Genomic DNA, 10,947 nt, shown 5'->3' with positions numbered 1-10,947 from the left:
TTCCCCAGCTACCATTCTATTGTCTGCCTATGCCCTTGAGGACTCTAGGTACTTTATATAAGTGGATTCATACGAGACTTGTCTTTTTGTGTCTGGCTTATTTCACTGAGCATGTCTTCAAGGTTCATCCATGTCGTAGCATGTTATGCTACATTTTGTTTTTTAAATGTTCCTCCCCCCCCAAATATATATTTTTATTGATTTTAGAGAGGAAGGGAGAGGGAGAGAGAGATAGAAACCTCAATGATGAGAGAGAATCATTGATCAGCTGCCTCCTGCATGCCCCCTACTGAGGTTCAAGCCCACAACATGAGCATGTGCCCTGACTGGGAATCGAACCGTGACCTCCTGGTTCATAGATCAACACTCAACCACTGAGCAAGACAGGCCGGGTTGTGTGTGTGTATTTAGAACCATATCCCTAGAAGTGAGGTTTCTGGGGCAGAGGGTATGAGCATTTAACATTTCAAAAGAGATTACCAAATTAGACAGTTACATTTGCAAGTGTGTCTTGTTAGGAGAAAAGCTGTTAGATTAAGTCCACCTTGTAAATGTTATATTTGAGTAGTTTGTTATTAAATTGATTTGTGTTCTGCCTCTTCTCCAAAGGGCTCAAGGAAGCTTATAGCAAGAGGCAAAACAAATAAGGCTGAAAATAATAAACACAGAGAAAAGACAGTATGTCGAGTACTTGCGGTGAGCCAGACACTTATGTTGAGTACTTGTGGTGAGCCAGACCGTGTTCCAAGTGCTGTATATGTAAGAACTCATCTAATCTTCACAGTCTCACTAGAGAGGGACTAACACCCTCATGGAGAAACTGAGGCACAGAGGGATTAGATAACTTGCTCAATGTCACGCAGCTAGTAAGTGGTGGAGCTGGGATTTGAACCAAGGCGGTCTGTTTTCAAAGTCTGGCCTTTTAGCTAAAGTATTGTTCTGCCTCCCCCAAACCAGGAGTTAGGGAGAGGAAGAGGGAAGATGGACAAATAAGGATTATCATTATTGCTGCGATTTATTTATTTATTTATTTTTATTATTTTTTTAAAAAAAATATATTTTATTGATTTTTTACAGAGACAAAGGGAGAGAGATAGAGAGCCAGAAACATCGATGAGAGAGAAACATCGATCAGCTGCCTCCTGCACACCTCCCACTGGGGATGTGCCCGCAACCCAGGTACACGCCCCTGACCGGAATCGAACCTGGGACCCTTCAGTCCGCAGGCTGACACTCTATCCACTGAGCCAAACCTGTTTCGGCTGATTTATTTATTTAACCTTTCATTCATTCAACCATCTTTATTCATTCACTCATTCAACAAACAATTATCAAAGGCTGCTCTTTGCCAAGAGTGCTGGAGATAACAGTGAACAAAAGTATGTGTGGTCTCCACCTCTACTTGATTGTGAAGTTCAAACTGCTATAGGAGTGGTCTCCCTTGGGTGGGAGACATTCTGATCGACGTGTTCATTCAAGAGTGAGGGCTCTCTGAGCCCCCAGGTCTTCAGCCTCAGTATTGTGCATTGGTCCCCTTCCTGCACCATCAGCCAGGGCCCTTGGCTTGATCCTTGTAGCTCATCAGATGCTCTGGGAAGGAAGGGTAGGCAAGTGTGCACGCAGTGCTGAGCCTCATTCCCTGGTCCCTGGACTGAGCTATGACATCTTTATTGCTAGGGTGTGGTGGTCTCTGGTCCCAGAGGGAGAGGGGCCAGTCCTGGGTTTATGCTTCCTGTTCGTTGCTGGGAAAAGTGCTGGCCACAAGGGCTCTCCCCTTGCTTGGATACTTGATTGGCCAGACTGGGATAAATCAAGGTTTCTAGCCTTAATTTTTCCATCTGTAAAGTAAAATCAGTACCATTTTTGCTCCGTCTCTTTAAAGCCTGCATGAAGTGAATACAATACAACACATAAACAAAATTTCCATTCATTCATCAAGTAATTTTAGTACTGAAGGGTGCCAGGCATTGAACTAGGCCCTGGGGTTGTAAGCAGAACAGGATAAATAAGCTCTGTGCCCTTGGAGCATCCAGGCTTGTGGGGAGACAGACGTGAGTCAAATAGTCACAACACAAATAACACCAAATGTTTGTGGCGTGCTTACTACATGCCAGACATATTTCTGAGTGCCTTACTGGCATCAACTATGTTCATCTTTACAGCAGCCCTAAGAGATGGGTGCTTTTATAACCCTCACTTCTTAGGTGAGCAAACTGAGGCACAGAGTGATTAAGTAACATGTTCAAAGTCAATGTCTAATAAGAGGACAAATGAAGATGCACCCACAGGTCCCTGACTCCCAAACCTGCCTCCCTGAACAGGACACCATCTTGCTTCTGTGCTATAGAGTGATATGGAGAAAAAGAACTGGATGGTTCATAAGAAAATAATAGTTGAGGGTTTAATTTATATTTGGGTGTCTGTGGAAGACCCCTGGGAGGAGGTGGCGTTAGAGAAGAAATGTTAAGGAAGTGAAGTATCCAGCCTTGCAGAGCTGTGCGTGTGTGGAATTAAAGAGAGGCAGAGGGAATGGCACATGCAAAGGTCCTGAGGTAGGCAAGACTTTGGGAGCATTTGCAGTATGTAAAGAAAGCTCCTGCAGCTGGGATTATTGAATTGCAGGTGCCCTTGAGACTTGATACAGTGCCTGGTACATTGGCAGAGTTCAGTGGAGATTAGCTCCTGCTGTGTCCTTTCAGAGAGATGAGAAATCAGAAGAGCCAGGGAAACAAGATTTCAGGGGAAGCTTGCTTCCCCAAGCCTCTGGGTGAGCACAGTGGGTATCATCTCAAGGCATTAGCATTAGGAGCACATCAATTCCATCTGGTCACTTCTGGCCTCCTTCTCCAGGTGCTTTTCCTGCAGGGGAACTTTTTGCGGGGGAATCCTGGTGGGCCTTTGGGTCCCCTCCTTTCGAAGAATCCTCTTTTGTTGAATTCATTGTGCCTGTTTCCTTTTCTTCCCCATCAGCCTGGAATAGTAAGAAGGTAGCTCCAACCTGCTTTGAAAGCAGAGCAAATAAAGCTCTTTTACAATTGGTTCCACTGTAGAGACAGCATTAGATTGATTTATTCAAATAAATTCTGGGTAAAAGCCATAAAAGAGAGCTTAAGAATGAGTTCTGTTTCCCCAGGAAACCCAGCTGATGGATTAGCACTTAAGGGGGTAGGCTCATGACTGGCTTTAGAGGGGACCAGGGATCAACTGGAACTTGGGGCAGACTCAGTGAGCATTTTTGGGGGGTACTGAAGTTGGAGGTGGCCCCCATTGGTGGCTGGTTCACCCTGCTCCTTAAGCTCCCTGTGTGTATAAAGTAGCAAAAGAAAGGAAATGGACTCAAATCAAAACATAAGTGTTTTTAACTGGATAAATGATAGACCTTACTGTTAGGGGGTATTTTTCTGCCCGGACATTGATGCTGTGATGCAAACAGCACTGGACAAGGTTGCTGGGAGACTTGAATTTGAATTCTGGCTCGCCCACTAACTTGACAAACTGCTTCCACTTTCTAGGTCTTAGCCTCCATCCACTCCACCTGCCCTCCAGTTGCCAAAAAGGTGGGGTCCCGACCAGGCTATCTGATGATTCTTCCAGCTACAGCAGCTTGTGTTCCCATAAGGTGCTCCATAACAAGCTTTCCTTCCACACAAGAGCCAAAAAAAGAAAGCACTAGACCAGTGATGGTGAACCTATGACACGCATGTCAGAGGTGACACGCGAACTCATTTTTTTGGTTGATTTTTCTTTGTTAAATGGCATTTAAATATATAAAATAAATATCAAAAATATAAATCTTTGTTTTACTATGGTTGCAAATATCAAAAAATTTCTATATGTGACATGGTACCAGAGTTAAGTTAGGGTTTTTCAGAATGCTGACACGCCGAGCTCAAAAGGTTCGCCATCACTGCACTAGACCCTCTCTCCCCACCAGGAACTTAAGGAGCAGTGTGAACCAGTCACCAATGGGGGCCACCTCCAACTTCAGTACCTCCCAAAAATGCTCACTGAGTCTGCCCCAAGTGCCAGTTGATCCCTGGTCCCCTCTAAAGCCAGTCATGAGCCTACCCCCTTCAGGTCTTTATAAATATTTTTTGTTTTAAGATTGAAATATTTGGGAAAAATAATTTCTAAGCTCGATAAACCACAATTCATTGAACTCCTAGCATATGACTAGTTTCTGACCTTTCAAGCATGTTGTTCTTGCCTTTTAAATGTTTATGCTTCGGTCTGTTGCTTACTAGCTGTGTGACTCTGATCAAGTTACTCAACCTCTCTGAGCTTCAGTGTTCTCATCTGTATAATGGCAACAGTGCCTACCTTATAGAGTTGCTGTCATAATTGGATGACATGATGCATATAAAGCAATGAGCAGTGCCTGGCTATATCAACTGTTCAAACATGTTAGCTCTTTTAGAATTATTTGCACAAGGTAATGAGCCTCTTCCCAGGTGGGTTTTTTCTGCTCTTAGACTAATCTGGCCTGTCTCTCACCTTATTGTGAGGATTGTTGAGGGACACCTCCTTCTTTCCCTAACCCTCCCTGCCTCCTCCACCGTATCTATGTACATACCGAGCCATACATAACATGGACTCACCTTTCTTAGTTGCAAGTAAGAGAAGGTAGCAAGTGTGAGTGGGTGGTAAGAAAGAACCTGAGTCCTTACTTCTTAGCCTATTAATTCCTCAAGATTTGTCCTTGCTCTGGACTGGGATGGAAAATGTCATGTCTGGAGTTAGTGCATGCTGGAACCAGTAAGTGCAGTGTAGACCCAAGTATTTATCCCTTGTCCCTTCTACAGGGATTCAGTGCCCAAATCAGTCAGACATCAAAACTGAGACAAGGTGTCTCCAGGTGTGCTGGTGCCTGGTACCCATGCAAGCTGTGTTTCCTTACCCAGCTGGTTGTGTCCCTGGATCTGCCATAGGAACTTCCCTCCTTGGGCACAACTTTGACATCACCACAGGTGTGACCAAATAGCGTTAGGTAGAGGGGAAGAGAAGGAGGAGGCGCAAGAGAGGGAGAGAAGGAGGGAGAGAAAGAAGAGGTGCTAGAGGGTGTGAGAGGGATGGATGGGGAAAGAGGGCGAGTCAGAAATCCAGTCATCTACTGTCCTGAAGGAAAACGGAAGATTTGCTCTGGCCATGGTGCTGAAGTGCAAGTCTAGCTGCAAGGTATTGTAAAGAAATGACCCAGCCATCGAGAAAGGGGCTACATGGCTAGGGTCATCAGGGATTATGTATTGACAAAATAGGAGAAAATCTAGGAGTAATAGAGGAAATAGGAGAGAGAGAGAGAGAGAGAGAGAGAGAGAGAGAGAGAGAGAGAGAGAGAGAGAAGAGAGAGAAAAGATGTTTGTATATATAGATAACAGTGGAATGACTTCTTCTTAGATAAGGGGTCAAATGCCACAGGCTCACAATAGAGAGACAACACATATTTTTGGCAAGCATTTCCATTCACCTCCACAGGAGTGTGTGTGTGTGTATGTATGTGTGTGTGTGTGTGTGTGTGTGTGCGCGCACACACGCGCATGTGCCCGGATGTGTAAAAACAGGGGTCATTATAGTATTATTACTATACTAGAGGCCCGGTGCACAAAAATTTGTACACTCAGGAGGGGGTCCCTCAGCCCGGCCTGTGCCCTCTCACAGTCTGGGACCCCTCGGGAGATAACGACCTGCTGGCTTAGGCCTGCTCCTGGGTGGCAGAGGGCAGGCCCAATCCCTAGGTGCAGCCCCTGGTCGGGCTCAGACCAGGGCCTATTGGGGAGTTGGGGTACCGCCCCCTGTCATGCACAGAGCAGGGCGATCGGGAGGTTGCGATGCCACCCTCAGTCATGCTCAGGGTAGGGCCGATTGGGGGGTTGGGGCACCGCCCCCTGTCACACTCAAGGCAGGGTCGATGGGGAGGTTGCAGCGCCACCCCCTGTCACACACAGAGCAGGGCCAATCAGAGGGTTGGGGTGCTGCCCCCTGTCACTCACAGAGCAGGGCCCATCAAGGGCGTTGGGGCTCCGTACCCTGTCACGCACAGAGCAGGGTCGATCAAGGGGTTGGGGAGCTCCCCCCTGTCACACACAGAGCAGGGCCCATCAGGGGGTTGGGGAGCTCCCCCCTGTCACGCACAGAGTAGGGCCGATAGGGGAGTTGGGGCACTGCCCCCTGTCACACACAGAGCAGGGCAGATTAGGGGGTTGGAGCGCCGCACCTGTCACACTCAGGGCAGGGCCGATGGGGAGGTTATGGCTCTACCCCGTCACACACAGAGCAGGGCCCTTGGGGGGGGGGGGTTGGGGGCACCGCCCTCTATCACCCACAGAGCAGGGCCGATCAGGGGGTTGGGGCGCCGCCACTGTCACACTCAGGGCAGGGCCGATCAGGGGGTTGTGGCCCCGCCCCCTGTCACACACAGAGCCACAGGGCGATCAGGGGGTTTGGGCGCTGCCCCCTGTCACGCTGATCACGGTGCTGGGAGGCATATTACCTTTTTACTATATAGGATAGAGGCCTGGTGCACGGGTGGGGGCCGGCTGGTTTGCCCTGAAAGGTGTTCTGGATCAGGGTGGGGGTCCCACTTGGGTGCCTGGCCAGCCTGAGTGAGGGGATGATGACTGTTTGCAGCTGGTCACACCCCCTTCAGGGTGGGGGTCCCCACTGGGGTGCCTGGCCAGTCTGGGTGAGGGGCTGAGGGCTGTTTTCAGGCTGGCGGGTGACTGAAGCTCCCAACCGCTCCTTTTTTTCTTTTCTTTAATTCTGGGCCAGCTTTAGCTCTGAGGCTTGGCTCCAGCTCTGAGGCCTCAGCTGCTGAAAGCAGGTATCTGGTTTGTTTGGGTTCTATAATCGAAACACTGTTTCAACTCCAGCTCTGAGATCCCGGCTGGCTGAAAGCAGGTTTCTGGGGTTTTGTTTAGCTTCTATATTTGTAACAATGTTTCAAACTGCAAGCTCAGAGGCCGGCAGCGGCAGGCGGGGAATGTTGGCTTCCTCCGTCACTGAAGCAAGCAAGCCTCAAGCTGCCTGGCTGCTGGCCGCCATCTTGGCTGGCAGTTAATTTGCATATCGCCCTGATTAGCCAATGGGAAGGGTAGCGGAGGTACGGCTAATTACCATGTTTCTCTTTTATTAGATAGGATGAATTTTACTCAGCATTGGAGCCATTGCTTGGAAAATGATTTTACTCATGTTCCTAAAGCAGTGTAGTAGCAGAGCTGGGATACAAACACAGGTGCCCTTGTCCATTGGGACTTGCTGAGGCTGGCAACTCTGTGGGAGGAAAGCTGAAATCTTTCTGTTCTGTCTTAGGAATCTTTAACTCCTTGCTTGGCCCAAGGGATGGGGAATTTCCTACTCTATTTGGATAATCTAGGGCCTCTCCAAATCAAGGTGGTTGCTCTTTGGTTGTCTCTGGTACAGTCTTCTGGAGGTAACTAGCACTTGCCATCTGCCCTCTGTGCCTCTCATGTACCTTTCGGGAACTCCCTGCTCTCCACGAAGCCCATGGCTTTCCATGTTGGCTGCATCAGCTCAGGCTCAGGAGACAGATGTACCTGGGTTTAATACTGATTTTCATCACTTACTGTGATCTTGTGTGAGCTTTCTTCACATCTTGTTTTGTTACTAGTATGGCTATGGAGGCTCCTGGGTGGTGAGTTGTGTGTTTGAATGCAACAGAGAACTAAGGATGAGGCTCTTGCTAATGTTAGCCCTGGAATTATTACAGAGCACATCCTGGTCTTTGCTGGTCCTGAACAGTCAAGTCAGTCTGATATTATAGTGATTGCCAGTAAGTTCTGGGAGGTGGTGTCACTGAGGGGTTAAGAGTCTGGGCTCAAGGCAGACAATTGAGTTGCAAGTCCCAATTTAGTTGGGTGACCTTGGATCAGTTATTTAACTTTTCAGAGCTTCAGCTTCCTCATCTGTAAAATGAGGTATTAATGATAATAATAATAATATCCACCTCAGTGAGTTAAAGTGAAGATTTAATGAACAAACATACATAGTATTTAGAACAGTGCCTGGCACACAATAAGCTCTCAAAAACATCAGCTACTATTACTTTGCTAATATTTTTACCATGGTTCTTATCAACTGGATGGCATGTAGAAGTAACTGGTACTCTGTCCTCAGTCTCTTTATCTGAAAAATGGGGCTGCTGATAATAATTACTTCACGGAGTTAGGGTAAGAAAGAAATGAGATAGTTTTTATAAAGTGCCTCACAGAGTGGAGGCATCCAAAGACATCTCCCCTTTCCTCTTTCCTCGGTCATGTTCAAAACCAAGGTATACTAAATATTAGAGTACATGCACAGTTTGGAGGTCGTGGAACTCTTTGTGAATTTAAATGCAGAATCATATCTTCTAAGAAAAAAGGAAATATACACATATAATTTCAGTGGCTCAATAGTTCATGAGCTATTATGGGTTTTTACCTTATTGCCCACAAAAAATAATATTAATCTCCCCTTCACACAGTGAATTACATAGATTTTACTGGGGAGAAAAGTGACTCACAAAAACAAGCCCTTAGACGTCAAGCTCTGGTGATAATGAGACATTGAGAGTCTCAGGGCCCCAGATGGCTTGGCTGTGAAGTCTGTCTAGAAGCTCCTGAGCTCAGGACCTCTTCCAGCTTCAGGACGCACTGTACTCATCCCATTTCTGCCCCAAGGCCCTGTTTGGGGCCATCTCGTGGCTCATGATGATGGTGTTGGGGATGGGGCACTGTCCTCCTCCTCTCCCAATGCTATCTCTTGTGCACACAGGCTGTGTGGGCGCTGCCTTTAATGCTGTCTTCTATAAACTCTGCAATTTATGGTGCAGTTGTGCCAGGGTGAAGGCAGGGATTCATCTTTGTTGTAAGCGTGGTATGCGTATTAAAAGGCTCTTACAGCAATCAGCATCGTGTAGCAGAAAACAATGGGACACAGCACATACCCATTTAGTAAGAACAAGAGGAGGGAAGATTTGGATAATCAAGACAAATATCCATGCACCCAAGATGCCTCTAGGAAGGGCTGGCAGGAATAGTTTAGGTAAATGCTGATGTCTGATGTTTTTGTTCTTGGCCTGGCAGATGGCTGCTCACCAATTTCATTCAGAGCCATGGAGGGGAAAATATGGAGGGGGGGGGGGGTTGTGGAAGAGCCCCTAAGAAACACTGTGCCTGAGTTGTTGAAATGGATAAAGAGCTGGATTGGAATGATACTTGGGAGGAGGAGAAGAAAAACACAAGGTTCTAGTCACATTCCAGAATTAAAGACAAGATGGGCAAAAAGTGACATTTTTTGAGCCTGGAATCTGGTGACTTGTTGGAATGTCCCTTGCATCTTGATAATATAACAAGAAAATTTAAAATCAGAAATAACCCAACTGCAGGATTATGTTCTTATAGTAAGGTTGATGGAAAGCTTGTTGATGGCTCTGGTAGGATTGTGGGTTCCCATGCAGATTACAGGTGCAGGACATAGATACACATGCATTCCACATGAAGTAGAAGCAGGGAGACCATAAGCAAAGATGCATGGCACCTGGAAGGATAGTTTGGGAGGAGACAGCCACTCTGTCCTCAGTGACCACTGATGGGATTTATGGAATTCTCAGCAACAGTGCAGAGCAGCACAAATCCTGATTTTTTAAAAAAATGGGAGTCATGGCTGACATTGAGGGTCATGGCTGGCAGCCAGAGAACATGCTGTAGGTGGGTGTAGGTGGCACCAGATGCTACATGGTAGGGGCAGTTGCCCAAAGAAGTTATGGGCTTGGAAGGGTCAGTACCCCGGGTTGTGATTTTCCTTTGGAGAGGAAGCAGCAATGCCTTGGGCCAGGGGTATTCCCTTAAGGGGTCAGTGCCAAGATAGCTGGGATGGAGAGAGTGCTCATCTCATTTTAATGGGGCCCTGGCCCTCAGCTAATAGTCTAAGGTGGCATTAGTGGGGAGAGGGTAGTCCTGATGGCTGGATTCCTCCCTACATCTCCCAAGTGGCTAGAAGTTCTCAAGAGGGATTTCAGCAGAAAAGCTGTGGACTTTATGCTCCTCATGCTCTAATTCACAACCAGCTTAAGATGTCAGACCCAGAGCTTCTTGTAGCAGATCTGGCTCCAGCGCAGGATGCAGCTGTCACCCCTACCCCACAGCCCTTACCTCTGACTTCCTGCCCTTGGCTGTTAGTCTCATCCATGTTCAGTCTCTCTCCTTCTCCCCACATCACACCTGGAACCCTCAAGACCCTCTAACTTCAGGACCAGACTTGCCTTCACTATAAGAAAACACATGAGTTAAATGATATTTAAAAATAAGCACACTTTCTTTTTGAGCCCTTATGCTATGCCAAGCTAAGCGCTTTCTATGCACAATCTTGTTTAGTTCTCACAATAATCCCACGAGGTAGTGATGCCCATTTTCCAAAGAGGAAACTGAAGCTCTCAAAGTTCAGTTTCCCTCTTTGAAGTTATGTGGCTAAGAGTGAAGCCAGAACCCCAGTCAAGCTCTGCCCCAAGAGCCGTGGCTGAGCTAACCTGCCTTCTAAGCCCCACTGTGGAAGGATGACCTGCCAAAGCAGCTTCTCCATCACCACCCAAAGTTCTCCCGATTCCGCCTGCTCACTTCTTCCTGCTGGAGCCAGCCTGGCCATGCAGGGTTAAGCTCTGCAGCAGGTGTTGTTGGGACCCTTGCCCACATCCCTTGCCCTCGCCACTTCCATGCTTGCTGACTTGCCTTTGCCTGAGGCTCTCTGTGGCTACCAACTCCCACTTTGCCAGAAGTACTTGGGAATTAAGGTCCTCCAGGGAACAGCTTTCAGTCTAGAACTCTAGATGCTGATACTTGGTGGGTGAATACCCCAGCTTCTGTGTCCTGAGCTGAGGTGCACAGTCCACAATTTCTCCCAGTTGGATTAGCTTTGGGTGTCCACAGGGATGACAGCAAATTCTTTATAACCTTCTCC

This window comes from Myotis yumanensis, unplaced genomic scaffold (assembly GCF_028538775.1).
Source record: "Myotis yumanensis isolate MYYU_CA2020_CCGP unplaced genomic scaffold, mMyoYum1.0.hap1 SCAF_4, whole genome shotgun sequence".
NCBI classification, from domain to species: Eukaryota; Metazoa; Chordata; class Mammalia; order Chiroptera; family Vespertilionidae; genus Myotis; species Myotis yumanensis.
This window is presented reverse-complemented; position numbering follows the sequence as displayed.